The sequence below is a fragment of the Coenobita brevimanus genome, chromosome 107 (genome assembly GCF_032717465.1).
Source record: "Coenobita brevimanus isolate Jiangsu-jjx chromosome 107, ASM3271746v2, whole genome shotgun sequence".
Classification (NCBI taxonomy): domain Eukaryota; kingdom Metazoa; phylum Arthropoda; class Malacostraca; order Decapoda; family Coenobitidae; genus Coenobita; species Coenobita brevimanus.
In genome coordinates this window covers 15,198,292-15,217,073 of record NC_137060.1, presented here as the reverse complement: position 1 = coordinate 15,217,073, position 18,782 = coordinate 15,198,292, and positions in this window count along the sequence as shown.

The following is an 18,782-nucleotide window of genomic DNA, read 5'->3' as shown; positions in this document are numbered from 1 at the left end:
ACTCCCCTCTCCAAACTTCTGCATTTTATTTTTATTTATTTAACTATTTATTTATTTTGAGGGGGCATCTTATATTCTACCTTTTTTTTGTTTTTTTATTTCAACAGTGGTAGTAGCGATATAGGCTAAGTAGGCAGTTCCGTTGTCCGATTCCACAAACTCCTATCACTTCCCCCCCGGGCCCCTGAATGGAGAACGATGGACGGCAGGAGAGGGAAAGTTTCAGCCTGCAGTCCACTGGGTTCACGTCCAGATGAGCCTGGGATCACCACAACAACAGTTAAACGGTTCAGATTTTTTTTTTTCATACTCAACAACAGCTCTGAGATTTCATTATAAATTTTGATGTGTGATTATCAGGTATAAATATTCTCACTTATGGTTTGTCTTGTCCTTAATGTTTCTTAATGATTCTACCCTGACGAAGACCCCTAACATCTCTTATCTCTGTTGATGGCTGCTTGTAGTGAGACGAGGGTGATTTTAACTAGCAACCAAGGAGAGTCATTCTTAACTCATAACGAAAGCTCACGGAATTTCATGCAACTACGGCTTCCGGTTAAAGCTATGGAACTGCCCCGGTTTTGGTAGGTAAAAATACACCAATGTTCGTAGTCAGGGATTAACCTCAGGATATAAGGGGGAAAGCACAGTAGCCGTGTAACTCCTGCTTGTAAATGGTGTGTAGGCCCTTCAGTGCATGAGATCACCCCGCGAGGCAGCATCAGAGCTGTGATCCTGATGCCTCTGACAGAATGTGATCGTCTGGCAGTACCCGACTCTGGCCGGTACCTTAAGCCCAGTACACTTTGGCATGGCCCCACTTAAGCATTAACGCCCTGCCGTCCATACACGCCACACGATAGGTCTATCTTACTCAGGATTTTTTTAAATCCGAAGAATAAGAAAACAAAGACTGAAAGCCGGCCAGGTTCGCCCTTCCAAAAACTCAAAACTAAACAAAATTCAAGATATACATACCACCATTTCGAGATGCCTCAGTGTTGAAATTATCACGGATGTTGGTCCAACAAAGCTGTATTAACGAAATTAAAATTCTCAAACAGTTCCCTGGCCAAAACAGGGATCTGTCTCTCGTCCTTTTGGTAGGCAGTCCAGTATTTCATCACAGGGAGATTCTTATTATGGAGCCGGTATCCCGAAGACTGCAAACAGGCTTACAGCTCCTATGACACACGAGGGAAGAGACTGTAAATGAAAATTTTTTTCATATCTCGAATGGGATCGGTGTACTTTCTTCTACATATTTCTTATATATATATATATATATATATATATATATATATATATATATATATATATATATATATATATATATATATATATATATATAATATTATAATTGGACACCTTTAGGAGGAGTCTCCTGCCCTTAGTAGTAGCAGCAGCAGCAACAGCAACAGCAGCAAACCCACGCTTATCTGAAAGTGAACTCAGTGGACAGCAGGTCAAAGCTGTCCTTCTGCAGCCCACCATTCTTCTGTAGGAGGACAGGGAGGGAGCTGAAGACACTTCACCACCCGGTCATACCGATGCCACCATTTGAAGGCGTCCCTCTCCAGCTCCCAAAGCCTTAGTACAACTGTGTAACAACACTGAGAGACAGACAGACAGACACACAGACACACAGACAGAAAGACAGACAGACAGACAGAGCGTCGTACTGATTAGGTTAAGGAAGACCATATATAACGTTACGCTTTCACTCCGCTGGGCCATTTCTTGTGTTTTGCGGGGACGGTGCATTCAGCGATGTTAATGTGTACCCCTGCATCATTTATTTACTTTTCACTACCACTGCTACACTCATGCCCACACCAGCAGATCGAGCCGTGCTTGTAACGCTTAAAATAGCTTCCAGGTGAGTTTTTAGAGGAGCGCTATTTATGGACCTCTCTCTCTCTCTCTCTCTCTCTCTTGTTTACTTCGTTGTTATTATCTTAAGGTATAAAAAATAGCTTCTCCAGGTGTTCTTATCTACCTGTTATTTTCCCAGCATCCTGTTTATATGTGTCATCATTGCTTGGGATAAGTAGGACTCTCTCTCTCTCTCTCTCTCTCTCTCTCTGCATTGTGATGTTGCTCATTTATCTTCATTTTCCCCTGTATTTATCTTCTTAATTTCGTCCCTTTTTTATTTTCCTGCTTTATTCGTCTTATTCTTGTATTATTATGTTCGAAATTTGTCTTTCTCCATTTTCATTTATCTTTTTTCGTTTTTCTGCTTTTTTTCTTCTCTTCGGTTTCTTATTCATCTTTATTTCATTGCCAACCTTTTCTCTTACTCTTGCTCTCTACGGCTCCGTCTTTCCTTCCGTCTATCATCTCTCCCCTTCTCTCCTCTCTCCACTTTTCCCCGTCACTACGAGGAGTCTATCTTAGGTGAATAAAATCGTTTGGCAATAGAAAGACTAATGAAAAAAATGAAAGAGTTAAAGGAGGATATTTTTCACACGTTAACTCGATAAACCTACCTGAAGAGAAGAAAAAGATGAGTCTTCCTTTATTTTCCTTTCCTTTCTTATCCTCAGCTCGTCTCGTCTCGTCTCTTCTACTATCGTCTCATCTCATTTCCTGTCCTCTCATTTCGTCCCATCTCATCTCCTGTCCTCTCATTTCAGTTCATTCCATCTCATCTCATCTGTCTTCCTCTCTGCTGTTCTCCTATGCTTTCCTCTACACTCATTCCTTCATAACCCTCTGCTCCATATATACCTCTTTCCATCCAATCCTGATTTTCCTTCCACCTTCATCTTCCCTCCCTCCTCCTTGTCTTTCTTCCTTTATCTTCTCCTCTCCAGTTTTCTTTTTCCGTAATCTTCACCAATAAGACACAAACGGTGAAACAGAAGACAGGGACAGGGTGGTGTGGCACAGGTTTAGTTGTTAATTTATTTGTGGTTGCGTGGGGGCGTTAGTTTGCGAGCGTCCATCCACAGTTAACGATACTCAGTGGAGCTTGAACCCACTACAAAGCTTCCTCTGTTCTTGCGACAGTGCCACAGGACCGCGCCACCCTCTTCCCGACTCTCCTGTTCCTTCCTCCTTCTCTTCCCAACTCTTCTATTTCTCCCTCTACGCCTTCCTGACTCTCCTATTTCTCCCTTTCCTCTTCCCGACTCTCCCAATTCTCCCTCCTCCTCTTCCCGACTCTCCTATTCCTCCTTCCTTCTCTCTCCCCTTCTCTTTCTCTTTTCCCTCTTTTCCATTCTCCCCTACTTTCCTAACCTTGTCTTTGTCAAATAGAATCGTTACATAAGATATAGTCAGTTCTGTTACAAACAACTTCGAAAAGATAAATTGGCCTTTTGCTATTTGCTTTCCTTTGTACTCCTTTGTATCTTTGACAGTACTCCCTTCTCTCACCTTCGTCTCCCTTCCTACTCCTCTATCTTCTCCTCTTCCTCTCTCTCCCTGCCCCTCTGTATCCTCCTCTTCCTCTCATCTCCCTCCTTCTCTCTCGCCTTATCTTTCTGCCATCTCCACTTTCTTTCCATCCATATTCTCTACTTTTATCATTCCCTTACTCCCTTCCCTTCTATTTTTTTCCCCTCCCTACTCCCGTTTCCTCTCCTCTCGACTTCCTTTCCTTTACTCCTCCCCGTTTTTCCTCCCCACTAAGAAAGGGGTGATGTCAGTAAAGGAGTTAGATGAATTTGTGGCACTAGACGGTGGTGTAGTGTAGGTTTGGTTAATTATTTCTACCCTACATTCCCCTTCTTCACTTATCTCCTTCCTTTTTCTTCTCGAATTCTTCTCCTCTCCTCTCCAATTCTCTCTCTCTCCTCTCCTCTCTTCCCTTCTCCACTTCCCCTCCTCCCCTTCCCATCCTCCCATCCCCTCTACAACCCAACTTCCCTACCCTCTTCTCTCCTGTTCTATCGTCTCTCTCTCTCTCTCTCTCGAGTTAGGACTTCCCTAGGGCATCCTCCAGTGAAACTCCTCGCGTGGGACTTTCCAACTGCGCTGTTCATGTCTTGAACCCGTTAACCTTTCTCTCTCTCTCAAGGCCAAATTCATCCTCTCTCTCTTTCTCTCTCAAGGCCAAATTCATTCTCTCTCTCTTTCTCTCTCTCTCAAGGCCAAATTCATTCTCTCTCTCTTTCTCTCTCTCTCAAGGCCAAATTCATCCTCCTGCCCAAGTATCCATTGAGTTTGTTTACACTCTTGACGTCATAGACTCAGTGGCGTAACAGACAGAATGATACTCTCTCCTGATTGGCTAGTCGCTGCTTGTGGGAGGGGTTTCATGGGTACAGACGATCTCTCTCTCTCTCTCTCTCTCTCTCTGAATGCAAGGTTTGTTCTTACCAACGTTTTTGCCCATATGTTTTTTCTGTTGGTCTGACTGGTGAAATGTATAGCGGGGATTCCTCCTGGTTTTGTTGCTGGGATTGTGTGTGTGTGTGTGTGTGTGTGTGTGTGTGTGTGTGTGTGTGTGTGTGTGTGTGTGTGTGTGTGTGCCAAAAATTAATGAAAGTACAGGACCTATGCCCGTATTCTCGTCGGTTCAGGAAGCTCCCTAACACCTCATCCTAAGCGATTTATTTCTCTTATTACTCCTTACTATCCTCTTCTGTGTCATTTAAAATCACTCCAATACTACCATTACTGAGTATAAACATCATAAAATGGCTATTAACCAGCCGTATCCAAAAATAAATCGCTAAGGATGTGGTGTTTGGGAGCTTCCTTAACCGAGATACGGACCCTTAACCTCACCATATCACCATCTTAATTGCGGTTACCTAAGAATTATAGACACAGCTTAGGAGATGTGGTGTTCTGGTGTGGTGTTGGTATGTGGTGTAGGTATGATGTCAGGGTCTGGTTGTGATGAAGGCAAGTTACCCTAACCTCACCATAATTATTACCTCATTACTTATACTGCTTACTTAGGATATAAGGACACGATTCTATCAAGGAATTTTTTCGGTGGGGGTGGAGCGATGTCTCTGTAAATTATTTGTCTTTACCCCCAGAACAGCCATACTTAACTACTGTGAGACGTTTCGTTAGCGAGGAAAGTCATTTGTCTTTGCTAATCCATTTTATGCTAACCATATATTGAATACTTATCTGTTAAAAGGTAAAAAAAAAATATTATAACAAAGTTTTTTTTTTTTGTATGTTGGGTGATACATTTCTGACAGTATGCAAATAATGAACTTAAAAATAATAACCAAATAATTATGCGTGCAGGAGTTAAGAACATCAAGCAGAAGATTTAAGAGCCTCAGACAGTTCATTTAATCTTGTTGGGCAATGGGTTTTCCTCCCTGTGATGAGCAAAACTGTCAAGTGTCATCCAGTCTACAGCCTATATCCACTTTGCTGTGTACCATATTTTACTAAAGCACCATTATGCCCCTGCTAGATTAATTTTCCTCTTACAAGAATACTTTACACAGTGGAAGACGGTACATGAACTATTTTTACGTGATATCGGTATGAGGCACACAACAAAGCAGTATGAGAAAATTCCTGTCTTTGGAGAGGGAATGTGAAATATGAAAGGCTGGAGAGGACTGTCGGTGAACTTTTGCTCATGGCTGTGGGATATGACAGAAGAAGGGTGAGATCATGATTTTTGGCAGCAAATGTATCTCGAGACTTGCTTTATAGTATTTTAGAATTTAGTTTATGGGCCTTTCAAATGACTTTATAGCCCAAACGTGTAAAACGACGGGTCCTGAACCATTAGATGCGAAGGGTTTTTCAATCAGCTTCGAAGGCAGCTATGGTACCGGGTGAGTTCAGTACAAATGTGCTCTCTAGCCTGATAAACATGTTGAGAAAACAGACCTTGTGTTTAGCTTATTTGGGAATACGATGCCAGATTTAAACTTCTGGAAATTTTATGAATTTGCTCTTTAATTTCTCTTTAGTTTACATTCAAGTATTGTATCTCTGTTACCGATTTCATTATTTGTGTGATGAAGTGGATTCAGCTGAATAAATCCATAATATGTTAAGTACATTTGTTTGTCAGTACGAATATGGAAGATTTATGTAATGAGTAACTTCCCGTCTGCCAGACGTAGCCGTCTCTCTCTCTCTCTCTCTCTCTCTCTCTCTCTCTCTCTCTCTCTCTCTCTCTATATATGTATTTATTTATTTATTTATATGTAATAATATATATTTATATTTATATTTATATAATATATGCATCCGCCGGTACGTATGAGAGGAAATTAAAGTTCCAGCTGCATGCCAGAACAGAGGATATTAAAGGTTACTCTTTGTTGTGTGTGTGTGTGTGTGTGTGTGTGTGTGTGTGTGTGTGTGTGTGTGTGTGTGTGTGTGTGTGTCCTTTAACCTCTTCACTCTCTCGGGCTTCCCCTCACATTATCCCTCTCCCATTCCACAGTATCCCTCCCCCACTCCACACCACCCCTCGCCCACTCCACACTACCCCTCGTACACTCTACACTACCCCTCCCCCACTCCACACTACCCCTCCCCCATTCCACACTACTTTACTTATTTATCGAGTTACTTATCAGCAACCTAACTTCACAACAACAAAAAATATCAACAGTAAGGCAAGGTCGGATCACGACATGCCCTTGTCAAAACACACACACACACACACACACACACACACACACACATTTGCCTTCAAAACCAGTCTTTGTCTTGCATTTCCTAAAGCTCGTTTTCGGGCGACGAGAGAGAGAGAGAGAGAGAGAGAGAGAGAGAGAGCGTCATGAGAGGGGAGGGTTAACAGGTACAATATAAGAACCGGTTTGCCTGAAGGGCTGGCGAAATGTCCTAGGGCCGTTTTCACAGTCGTCCCTAACCTTTTGGGCCCGAACGTGTGCCGGGCCCGAACCAAAAGCACCTTTGGATTTCACAGTCGCTCTGAATGGCTTTCGGGAGCTTACTAACGTGGGGACGTCTGCCCGTGTTGATGCGGTAGGGTTGGTAGTTCTGGGTGGCGAAAACACTTTCCATATGTGGAGAATTTTTAGAAATTGGAATGTAATGAATGTGATGAATAACATGGCTGGAAAATCCACTTCACATAGTTCTTACTAATATATTCAGGATTGAAGATATTCGTAAGAATGCAGCAAAAATAACGAATAGGAAACGTCATCGGAATGAAGAGCTAACTAACGGCAACCTCACAACGCTTCTACTTGAAATCGGAAGTAAGCTGAATCCCTGATGAATGCTATGTATTGCAAAAAAGGCTTAAGTAAAAATAACCATGAAGTAACATGTATAACGTCTAATGAATGATGGTGTGGTTTATTAATGGATATAGTATTAATACATGAACATTTTCTTTTCTAAGTGAGGTGTTAGCTACAATTTTACATCGGGCATCAGATATTAGAATTTTCATGAAAATATGCATCAGACAACGATTCTCGTATTTCTTTCGGGTCCGATTGTTGTGGAGGCTCCACCAGTCTGCGAAAGGCTAGTATTCAGATACATAGTAGGAAGTCTCATAAAAATACACAAACATATATATTTTTTCAATACCGGGTGTGTTTTTTACCCCAGAAATATTACATTGGATATATAATATTGAAATCTTAATGAAAATATGTTACATGTAATTATTCTTTTACTTTTTTACTTTCGGGACCGACTGTTGGGGAGGCTGCGGGTCCCCCAAGAATGTTCCAGTAATTTGTTCGGGCCGTCCCGAATGCCGTCCCCAACAGAGGCCTCGGAAGGCTGGTTGGGGGCGACTGTGAAAACGAAAACGTGCAATCGGAGGCGAGTAGGCTGTTGGGGACTGCATTGGGGACGACTGTGAAAACGGCCCTTAGTGTGTGTGTGTGTGTGTGTGTGTGTGTGTGTGTGTGTGTGTGTGTGTGAGAGAGAGAGAGAGAGAGAGAGAGAGAGAGAGAGAGAGAGAGAGAGAGAGAGAGAGAGAGAGAGAGAGAGAGAGATCTGATTGTTGCTGGTCGCGTTCTGAGGCAAGGTTTCTCTCACTACGATGGGAACGCTATATCGAACCCCTCCAATTGATGAACCCTGTACTAAGCATGAATAAAATGTAAAATACGGCATCGAAGTAATAGTAGTAGTAGTAGTTGTTGTTGTTCATTAACTCCGATTTATCTGGCCGAGCAGACCCGTCGACCGCAGGTAAGTGCAGTACTTATACCGTGTAGAGAACCAGCACCCGATTGTTGTAGACAGCGGCCCATCAGTGTCGGACCGACCAAGGTCATTCCGCATAGTGAGGTGCAGGGAAATATGAGGAGGTTTGGTTCCTGGATGGACGCAGCAAGTGCTTCACTCCACCAAGAGAGGACAGCACCAACAGGCCAAGGCTCCTCATCAGCACCATGTCATTGAAGTGAAGGAATTACATGGACAAGATGTGTGACAATACATTAACACAACAGTATGATACTAGTCACGAAGAAGTGCTATGGAAAGGAGGCAGTGTCACGCTAATGTCTTATTCTGGCACTGACCTACGTGAAATAAGCTACAAAAGGACGAAAATCTCAGCCAAGTGAAGGTAAAAAGGGCATAGTCTTTTTTATGCTCCTTCATCATCATCCTGTACATTGGAGCTGCTTGCATAACACCTCTTCCTCAGCGATTTATTTTGCTTGTTATATCTTGTGTGTAACTGAGTCTAATCATGACGATAATAGAGATCCCTAACACTTCATCTTAAGCGATTTATTTTACCTATAATGGCTTAATATCCTTCTCGGTGCTACCGATGCAAACCATGACGATATTAGAAAGGCATCTTACGGTTAATATTAAGATGAAAAATAAATCGCTAAGAAGAAGTTATTACGAAGCCTCACACAACAATGAAAATATGGCAAGAAATGGAAAAAAAAGAAAAGAAAAAGAAAGGGACAGAGAGAGAGAGAGAGAGAGAGAGAGAGAGAGAGAGAGAGAGAAACATCCGCTCAGTTGTTTCTGTGGTGAGGATATAAACAGGAAACCTTCATTTTCACATTCATTTTCTTTTCCCACTATATCATACCGGCCGTTATTACCCTGCACGTTTTAGGACCAGATAAATTACGTGTGTGTGTGTGTGTGTGTGTGTGTGTGTGTGTGTGTGTGTGTGTGTGTGTGTGTGTGTGTGTGTTGAAACTGGGAAAATATTATGCAATGCTATCTGGGAAGGCTGGATGTTTTTACTCCTTTTCAGGGATAGTGTGAGAGTAGTATGTTGTTATTATTATTATTATTATTATTATTATTATTATTATTATTAGCAGCAGCAGCAGCAATAGTAGTAGTAGTAGGAGGAGGAGGAGTGGTAGTTGTTGCTGTTGTTGTTGTAGTAATGTCTTAACAGTGGCAGTAGAGGTTATTGTTGTTTGGTTGTTTTTGATGTTATTGTTAATGGTATCGTAAGCGTCCCTTTGTTTACAGGAAATACAAAACGTTATCACATCCTCTGTACAACCTTTCCCACTGTCTCCATATATTTGTATCCCTTTTTAGATATAGAGTCAGGAGGTGGCGTGCGTACGTTGCAATTATTGAAGAAGATTAATAAACAAAGAAACAAAAATAAACAAATAGATAAACAAATAAATAAATAAATCAGTGAGTTAACGAATAAATAAACATGTAAATAAGTAAATGGAGAAATAAATAGATACATAAAAACACCATTAACCTTTTACGACAAGAATTAAGAACTTTGTAATGTACTCCGATTAACGCCAAACGATTTTATTCAGCTGAGGGTAGGCTTATATACAGGGCGGTCCATATATAACGCTCCTCTTACACCAGCAGACGATTTATATGCTGCAGGGTTCATCAGAGTCTGCCCTGCATCTTGTGTTGATATCCTAGTCCCTCTGCCGCGCCCACACCGGCAGACTGAGCTTTTCCCGCAGTACATAAGATGGCATGAAGTGAGTTTCTAGTGTAGTGCTATTTTCGAACCACCCCTAACCTCTTAATTACTAGTGACATAGTGGTTAGAACGCCCCGGTTGGAGTGGCGGCCTTGCATGGGTTCGGTCCCCAAGAAAAAGACTGAAATTCTCTCTCTCTCTCTCTCTCTCTCTCTCTCTCTCTCAGTAGGCTGGTCATCCATCCTTAAATGTACTGGACTACGTTAGCCTAGCCTCGGGCCCCAACACCTCGGTGGGGGCTGTATGGGATTGGCTGTTACATGATATTATTATTATCATTATTATTATTTTTTTTAATTATTATATTTTTTTATTCTTTATCATTCTGCTACTGCTACCACCACCACAACCACCACCACCACCATCACTACTACTGCTACTACTACTACTACTACTACTATGATACAAACTCCTTCTTTCTCCCTGTCTCCAGACGATTTTCTTCAGCTAAAGAGAGAGATGTTTTGAACTGGAGGGGTTAGCTACAGCCATCACTAACCCCTCCAGAGAGCAAACCTTTTCAGCCCAAGGACGGTTTTATCTCGTTCTTGCTGCTTCCAGACGATTTTATTCAGCTTGGGATATACTTGTAATGGCGAAGGGGTGAAGGCTGTATGTAGAACCCTTTCAGTTCGAAATGCCTCGCTTCAGCTGAATAAAATCGTCTTGTGGCTGTTGGAATACATAGGTAGATAGATGGATAGATAGATAGATAGATAGACAGCCAGAGTCAAACATGGATATACAGTTAGAAAAAGTAAATAGATGAATGGATGGATACAGACTGACAGACAGGCAGATAGATAAACTGACTGATTGATAGTTAGACAGACAGATGGATAAATGTGTGTGTGTGTGTGTGTGTGTGTGTGTGTGTGTGTATGTGTGTGTTGGTAGCAAGATTAAAGAAAGAAGCTGAAGAAAAGAGTAAACATGCTTTGTTCTCTTATATCTGGCGGCATAAATTGGAGACACACACACACACACACACACACACACACACACACACACACACACACACAGAGGTTACGTTAATGAAAGGTCGAAAGATACACACACACACACACACACACACACACACACACACACACACACACACACACACACACACACACACACACACACACACACACACACACACACACAGTAGTGTTCATTATGCAATACACGTAGTAGGAAAAATATACAGCACCGGTACACCCATGGCCAACAACCTTTGCAACGGAAGTAGAAACGTGTACTCTGGGGAAATTGACATTGTGCAATACTGTACGTGCAATGGAATAGGAGAACGTGCAACAATGAAAAAAATACCCTCTGGCCTTTGGTTCCTTCTTCCTTGCATTAAAAAAAAAAAAAAAGGTGAAAATTAAGATCTTATTTTTAGGCCCAAAATCTAAAAATGGGATGCCCAAAATCTGACTCCAATTTTTTTAAATCCTTGGCAGCGATGGAATGTATCTGGCCTTCTAGTATGGCTGCTGACTGCGTTTTGAAATATGGGATGCAGGCTAACCATGTCTAACAACCACAGGCTTTTCTTAAATGACCGTCAAAAATTAAGGGTTTGGCACCCACTTTGCAATTTAAGGTTTCGGTATACGGCCTTTATATTCGGTTTACAATACTCGCTTTACGTTAACTTGGCCCAGATTTTTCGTCCTTTTGCGGCTTGTTGTCACGTAGCACAGAGGCCGGAAAGGATAGTGTTGCAACTCTACATCCTTTCCAAAGCACTTCATCGTGATTGGCAGCACATTTAGTGATTAATCTTTGTTACAGTTTGGGACTCTACATCCTTTCCATAACACTTCCTCGTGATTAGCAGTACATTCAGTGGCTAATCTGTTGTTAAAACTCGGGATTCTACATCCTTTCCATAGTACTTTCTCCTGACTAGCAGTATATCCAAGCGCTAAACTTTTGCTACAGCTCGGGACTCTACATCATTTCCACAGCACTTCTTCGTGACTAGTAACCTATTCTAGTGTTAGTCTAATGTTACAACTCTCCAGTCAAGATAGAGGGATGGCAATTTTTTGACCAAGTTAAAGTAAAAATAGTGTGCCAGACGATTTTGTTCAGCTTGTAAGAGTTAAGGGGTTAATGAAGGCTACGTTTAACCCCTCCAGGACGAAGAGCCACGGCGAGGCTGAGAAAAATCGTCTAAAAGCGTAATAAAATCGTCCGAAAAAGATTAAGAAAATTGCCCGAAAGTTTAATAAAATCGTCTAAAAATTTACTAAAATCGTCCTAAAGTTTATTAAAATCGTGTTAAAGTTTAATAAAATCGTGCAAAAAGTTTAATAGTCTTCCAAAAAGCTATGTAAAATCGTCTGAAAGCTGAGCAAAATCGTCCTGAGATTTTAAAAAACGATGCCTCTGTAGTGAAGAGGCTTAAAGATAAATGCTCCTTCCCAGTCTGAATGACATCGTCTGTTTACATTAAAAAATAAGTAAATGAATAAATAAATAAAAATCGTCTACGTGAACTATAGATAAATTCTGTACTCCTTCCTAAGCTGAATAAAATCGTCTGGTTGCAAAGAGAATAAATTAATAAGATATACAGTGAGCTAACCCATCTAGAACTGAAATGACTGAAAGCATGTAATGTTGTAATGTTGATAATGCAATGCGTGCAATGGTTAAAAATGTGTACTGTACTCCCTCGTAAGCTGAATAAAATCGTCTGGTTGCAACAAGGACAAATATACGAAATCCTCTAAAGCCGATTTTATTGAAGATATATACATAATGCTGCATCGTTGATAGTGCAGTGCGTGCAATGGCAATACGTGCCGTGTGAGGAGCAGGGAATTTTCTGGTTTTTTCCCTGAACAATTTGTATGAGTCAGAATTCACACGTCTGGGAGTCACAGTAGAGAGAGAGAGAGAGAGAGAGAGAGCGAGAGAGAGAGTCTTCTTTCCTCAGCCTCATTCATCTTCCCCTTACTCCCTCTCCATCCCTCTTTCTCCTGCCTCCTCCTGATTGTCTTCCTCAAATTTCTCTCCATCCCTCCTCCTCCTCCTCTCTTTCTCAACTTTCTCTCCATCTCTCGTCCCACTTTTTCTTTTCCCTTCATTTTTTCATTCTCTTTCTCTTCCTCTCCATTCCTCTTCCATTCCTGCAACCTTGACCTCCTCCTCATTTATACTTCTTCCTCTCCTTCCTGTGCCTCCAACCACTCCCATTTCCTCTCTCTCTCTCTCTCTCTCTCTCTCTCTCTCCTTCCTGTCCGTCCAAACACTCCCACTCACCCCTTCCTCACTCACACATGGATGATGTTATGCACATCACGCACACACACACACACACACACACACACACACACACACACACACACACACACACACACACACACACACACACACACACACGTTCTTGCCATCGTGCACGGTAGCCAGTTCCGGGAAAATTATAAAGTTCAGCCAGCATGACGTCAAAGGAACAAGGCAATCTTCGTACAGCAGGTGTTCAATTTGCTTCTTCCTCTGCTGCTGCCACACGATTTTGTTCATCTTTGGAGAGAACTCTGGTAGTAGTAGTGGTGGTAGTGGTTGTGGTGCTGGTAGTAGTCGTAGATAGATACGAGTAGATAGATGGATATAGACAGATAGATAAACTAGTCCAGAGAGAATCGTTCAGGAGGGCTCCGATGATGCCCGAAGTGATCAAAATAGTTCGTGATGTTCAACAAGGATACCACTTTATTATCTAAATCCACAAACAATACTATTACCAACTATACCCCTTTTACTCTTGCTAGGCCTAAAATTGCCATCTCTCCATCTTGAATGCTCGGTGGTAGCATTAGATTAACACTGGAATATGGTGCTAATTACGAAGAAGTGTCGTGGAAAGGATGTAGAGCAGCTGTACTATCTTTTTCTGCCACTGAGCTACGGGGAATTTTAAAAAGTCGAAAATTTGGGCCCAGTTGGGGTAAAAGGGATATAGAAAAAATCAGCCATCCAGTATAATGCATTGTTGTGAAGGGAGGATTAAGGGTAGTCTCATTTATTTATTTTTTTTATTTATTTACCGTATTTATTTTTGACCATCATTAGGCTTTTATATTCACCTTAAAATTGACCTCTAGGAGTGAAGGGGGTTCGGTATTAGGTATTCTCAAACAGGGGAGTGACTCGAATGTTCTCAGTATCAATATGTTACCCTGGGATGCACTATCACGGCGGGATTGAAATGGATGGTTAGAGGGGGAAATGCCTCTCTCTCTCTCTCTCTCTCTCTCTCTCTCTCTCTCTCTCTCTCTCATTATTATTCGTCATCACTATCATTTCCTCCTCCTCCTCCTCGTCATCATCATTATCATCATCATCTTTCTCTTTCTTCGCGATAGGATGACATTGGCACTATCAATATTCCTCCTCCTCTATTTCTGTTCTCCCTCCTCCTCTCCCCAACACCTACACTCCCTCCTCCTCTCCCCAACACTCTCACTTCCTCTTCCTCTCTTCCTTCACACCAGGAAGATAATGGCATCGTATTACTGTTCATCTCCCCTGTCCATCTTTTCGCTGTCTTCCTCCATTTTCTCCTCTTTCTTCTCCTCCTCCTTTTCTCCCTTCTCCTCCTTTCCCCCAGCTCCCTCACATCCCCTCCCCTCTCTCCCCTCACACTAGGAAGACACTGTCCCCACGCCAAACATTTTTTGCCTACCCCACCCCCCTCCACCAGACCTGTTCTTACTGCGTGCCTGTTAGTTAGCTCCTTCATTACCAGGACCGATTTTTACACCCGGGTTGGAGAGACGAGAGCGGTTGTTATGATGTGTGTGTACAGTATGTGTGTGTGTGTGTGTGTGTGTGTGTGTGTGTGTGTGTGTGTGAGCAAAATGTCTCAGCCTCTTTTAACCATATTTGGTGGAGGGGTAGAGGGACAGCCACTGGGTTGACCACTTATTTCTGAGAACAATAAATTAAAGATCAAGGCTACCGGACAAGATCAGAGGTTAACCCAGCAAGGTCATTGTCAACCTAAGCAGTTTTATCCGATTTAGACCAAACTTGGCGCTAGGGCTGAGGGTAACGCAAGAAAGAAGGAGCTTGATTTTGAAAACAGCCATCTCTCCAGGTGACAGGACAAGATCTAAGTTGGACCTGTGTGTCCGTGAGCGAAGAGAATAAAACGGTCTTTATCTGATTTGGACTAACTTGGTGGAAGAATTGAGGATCAGACAAGAGGTTGACCTACTTTTTTTTAGATCATAGGTCGAATATCAGGATCACATGACAAGGGTAACGTGAACAGTTTTTATCAGATTTACAGGACACTTTGTGGAAGATCGCAGGATAAGACAATGATAAAGGGATTCGATCTTGAGAACAATCAGCTAAAGGTCAAGGTCAAAGGGAAAGGTCAAATGGAAAGGTCACAGGACAAAAAAAAAAATATCTGGCCCTTATGCTCATCGTGAGTCGCGGGTGTTGCACTTTCTGAGCGGTCCTTGTTTATGTTATCCTTGCTCCTTCCAGACGATTTTATTCAGCTCAGGAAAGACTGTTTTGTTTCACGGTATTAATGAAAGCTGTACATATGTTCGAAAAATACTTATGGATAATTAAATCGTCTGGAGGCAGTAGGTGGTAGCTACAAGACGTCATCGTACTGAAGGGGTTAACGAGCCTCAGGTAGAAATAAACTGCACTCTTTTCCCCCAAACTTGGTCATATCTCCACCTTGAATTAAACAATAGATTAACAGAATATAAAGCTAGTCACGAAGAAGTGCTATGGAAACTATGTAGACGGGAAGCATTGTCCTGTTCTACCACTGTACTAAGTAATGAAGCTGCAAGAGGACGAAAATCTAGGCCAAGTCAAAGTGAATAGAGTATATTAAATAAGATGATTTGCACGGGAACATGTACAGAACCTGTCTGTCTGTAAGTCTGTCTGTATCTATGTATATGTATGTATGTATGTACGTATGTTTATATGTATCTATGTCTGAATGATGTCGACAGCTTTTGTTGTGGTGTTCAACATCACCTCTCTCTCTCTCTCTCTCTCTCTCTCTCTCTTCTTCTTCTTCTTCTTCTTCTTCTACTTCTCCATCTCTTCCTCCTCCTTCTCCTCCACATTCAGTTTCTCTCCCTCCTCCTTCCCCCTTCCATCTCCTTCCCTCTACTCCCCCTCTCCTCCCTCCCTCTCCATTCTCTCCAACACCTTCATTTCCTCAATCTGCTAGCTCCACACCAGGAAAACTATAAACCCAGCCCTGAAAGATTTGGAAATACCATGTAAAGCGTTCTGGGAATAAAATAGAGAAAACGGCAGCAGAAAACGAGATATTTTTACGCACACTATTATTTTTTTCTTACTCTAAGATTGGTGTTGTAGCCTTTATTTCGATGGGCTGGTGTTGTTAGGAGTGTTGTTTTTTGTCCTCTCTCTCTCTCTCTCTCTCTCTCTCTCTCTCTCTCACACACACACACACACACACACACACACACACACACACACACACACACACACACACACACACACACACACACACACACACACACACACTTCCTGCCACATCCAAAACCCTCCACGTTGCATCCTGTGCCCTAATCGTCCCTCCATTATACTCCCTATACCATTGTGTTTTTCGGGAGTTTACTTTGAAAATCGTCATAAAACCTATTGTAAGGGTGACAGTATGTGTGTGTGTGTGTGTGTGTGTGTGGTAGGGCCAGCCATGACCCACACAGGATTGAATCTCCCAGAGGTGACAGGTGTGTGAACCCCTACATTATCACTAGCTTGTACATGTGAGTGTGTGTACAGCATGTGTGCGTGAGTCAGCATGTACAGTATGTGCGTACCTTGGTGTATGTGTGAGAACCTGTGTACGTGAATATGACCCATTTTCTGTTCGCGTGTTCTAGTGTGTATGTAGGTTGTTGTGTGTCTGAGTAAACATGTACATTCCAGTGTGTGTGTGTGTGTGTGTGTGTGTGTGTGTGTGTGTGTGTGTGTGTGTGTGTGTGGGGTGTATGTGTGTGTGGGTGGGTGGGTTGGTGGTGTATATGTGTGTGGGTGGGTGGGTTGGTGCGTGTATGTTTGTGTGGGTGGGGGGGTTGGTGGGTGTATGTGTGTGTGTGGGGGTGGGTTGGTGGGTGTATGTGTGTCTGAGTGTTTTCTTGGTTGTGTACCTAGGTGCGGCCCTGTGTGTGTGTGTGTGTGTGTGTGTGTGTGCGCGCGCGCGCGCGGTTCATGTGGAAATTACCACTCCGGTTGGGCTTCCCAGGAGAGAGAGAGAGAGAGAGAGAGAGAGAGAGAGAGAGAGAGCAGACAGATGAATTAGAGGCGTAACCCACGTAACAGAATATCGAGCAATATGAACAAAGAGCCAAAGAAAGAAGAAAATACAAAATCTTGGGAATACAGTACAAAAAAATTAACCAAGATGAAAACACAGAATAACGGGTCGAGAATTTTGTCATCGGAAAGAAAATGGAGAACATGTGGTGAAAATGAGGAGAGGCACAGAAGGAAATATATAAAAATGTAGAAAATAAAGCATAAAAACAGATAAAGGAAAGAAAAAAAAAACGTGCAAGAAAAGAAAGGTGTGACGAGAAATTGTCATAAAAATTACTAAGACAATGAGAAGAACACTATAAGAGACCAGGAAGGAAGAAAATGACTTGGAGGTAGAAATACGCTGCAGTAAGGAGTTTGTGATTAGAGAGACAGACATAAAGACAGATAGACAGACAGGCATAATGAGACAGACAAACAGCTGGATAGGCAGATAGACGTCAGACAGTCAGAGGCGGGTAGAGACCGGGAGGTTATTTAACGGAGAGGGACAGACGAGGTTAAAGGAGACGAAGAGAGGTGACTGAAAGGAGAGAGAGAGAGAGAGAGAGAGAGAGAGAGACTAAGACATCAGCGCACAGATAGAAATACATTGTTATCTAAAAAAAAAAAAAATAAACATTTAATCCATTACTTATCTAAATAGCATATAAATTTTATCCTGACCCAGTTCGACAGTTGTTTTACTCACTAATAAACAGTCCGTGTATGTGTGTATGTATGTGTGTATGTATGACTATTGTAGCGGCCGGCATGCATATGCCTATAACCCTTCCACTTCAAAAATGATTTCCTTTTCAGTGAAACTTAAAAAACCACTACCAGATTTTTTTTTATCATTAAACTTATGAAGGTTCTCGAATAGGGAAGGGGTCAGTGAAGGTCGTACGTACTCATCTTAAGAAAAAAGAAAAATGAAGAAAAGTCTCTTAAGGCGAATTAACACGTATGCTGGTAGCAACAACAAAATGAGTTATCGTAGTGAAGGAGTGCAACTTGCCCGCATTACCAAGGAACACCACTTTCTGTCACTTGAGAAATGACCCGCCTCCACCCAGTGTTTAAATGACCCACCTCCACCTAGTGCTTTAAATGACCCGCCCCCACCCAGTGCTTTAAATGACCCACCTCCACCCAGTGCTTTAAATGACCCGCCCCCACCCAGTGCTTTACATGGGCCCCCTCCCCTAAGTGTTTAAAATGGCCTGCTCCCTACCCAGTCCTTTAAATGACCCGCCCCCACTCAGTGCTTTAATACAGTTGCGGATATGGGAAAGCATTTAGAGTGGAGAGAGAGAGAGAGAGAGAGAGAGAGAGAGAGAGAGAGAGAGAGAGAGAGAGAGAGAGAGAGAGAGAGAGAGAGAGAGAGAGAGGAAGGGGATATTATTTGTGAGTTTTGTCAATATTTGTGTTAGGGGTCAGTGTGTTTGAGAAATTGTGTATATGCATGGACTTAATCACCTATGCACTTAAAAAGGACTAATGCATTTCCAAGGTAGAGCCATATAACAGACAAACGATATATATGTTAAGAGAAATATTACATGAAGAA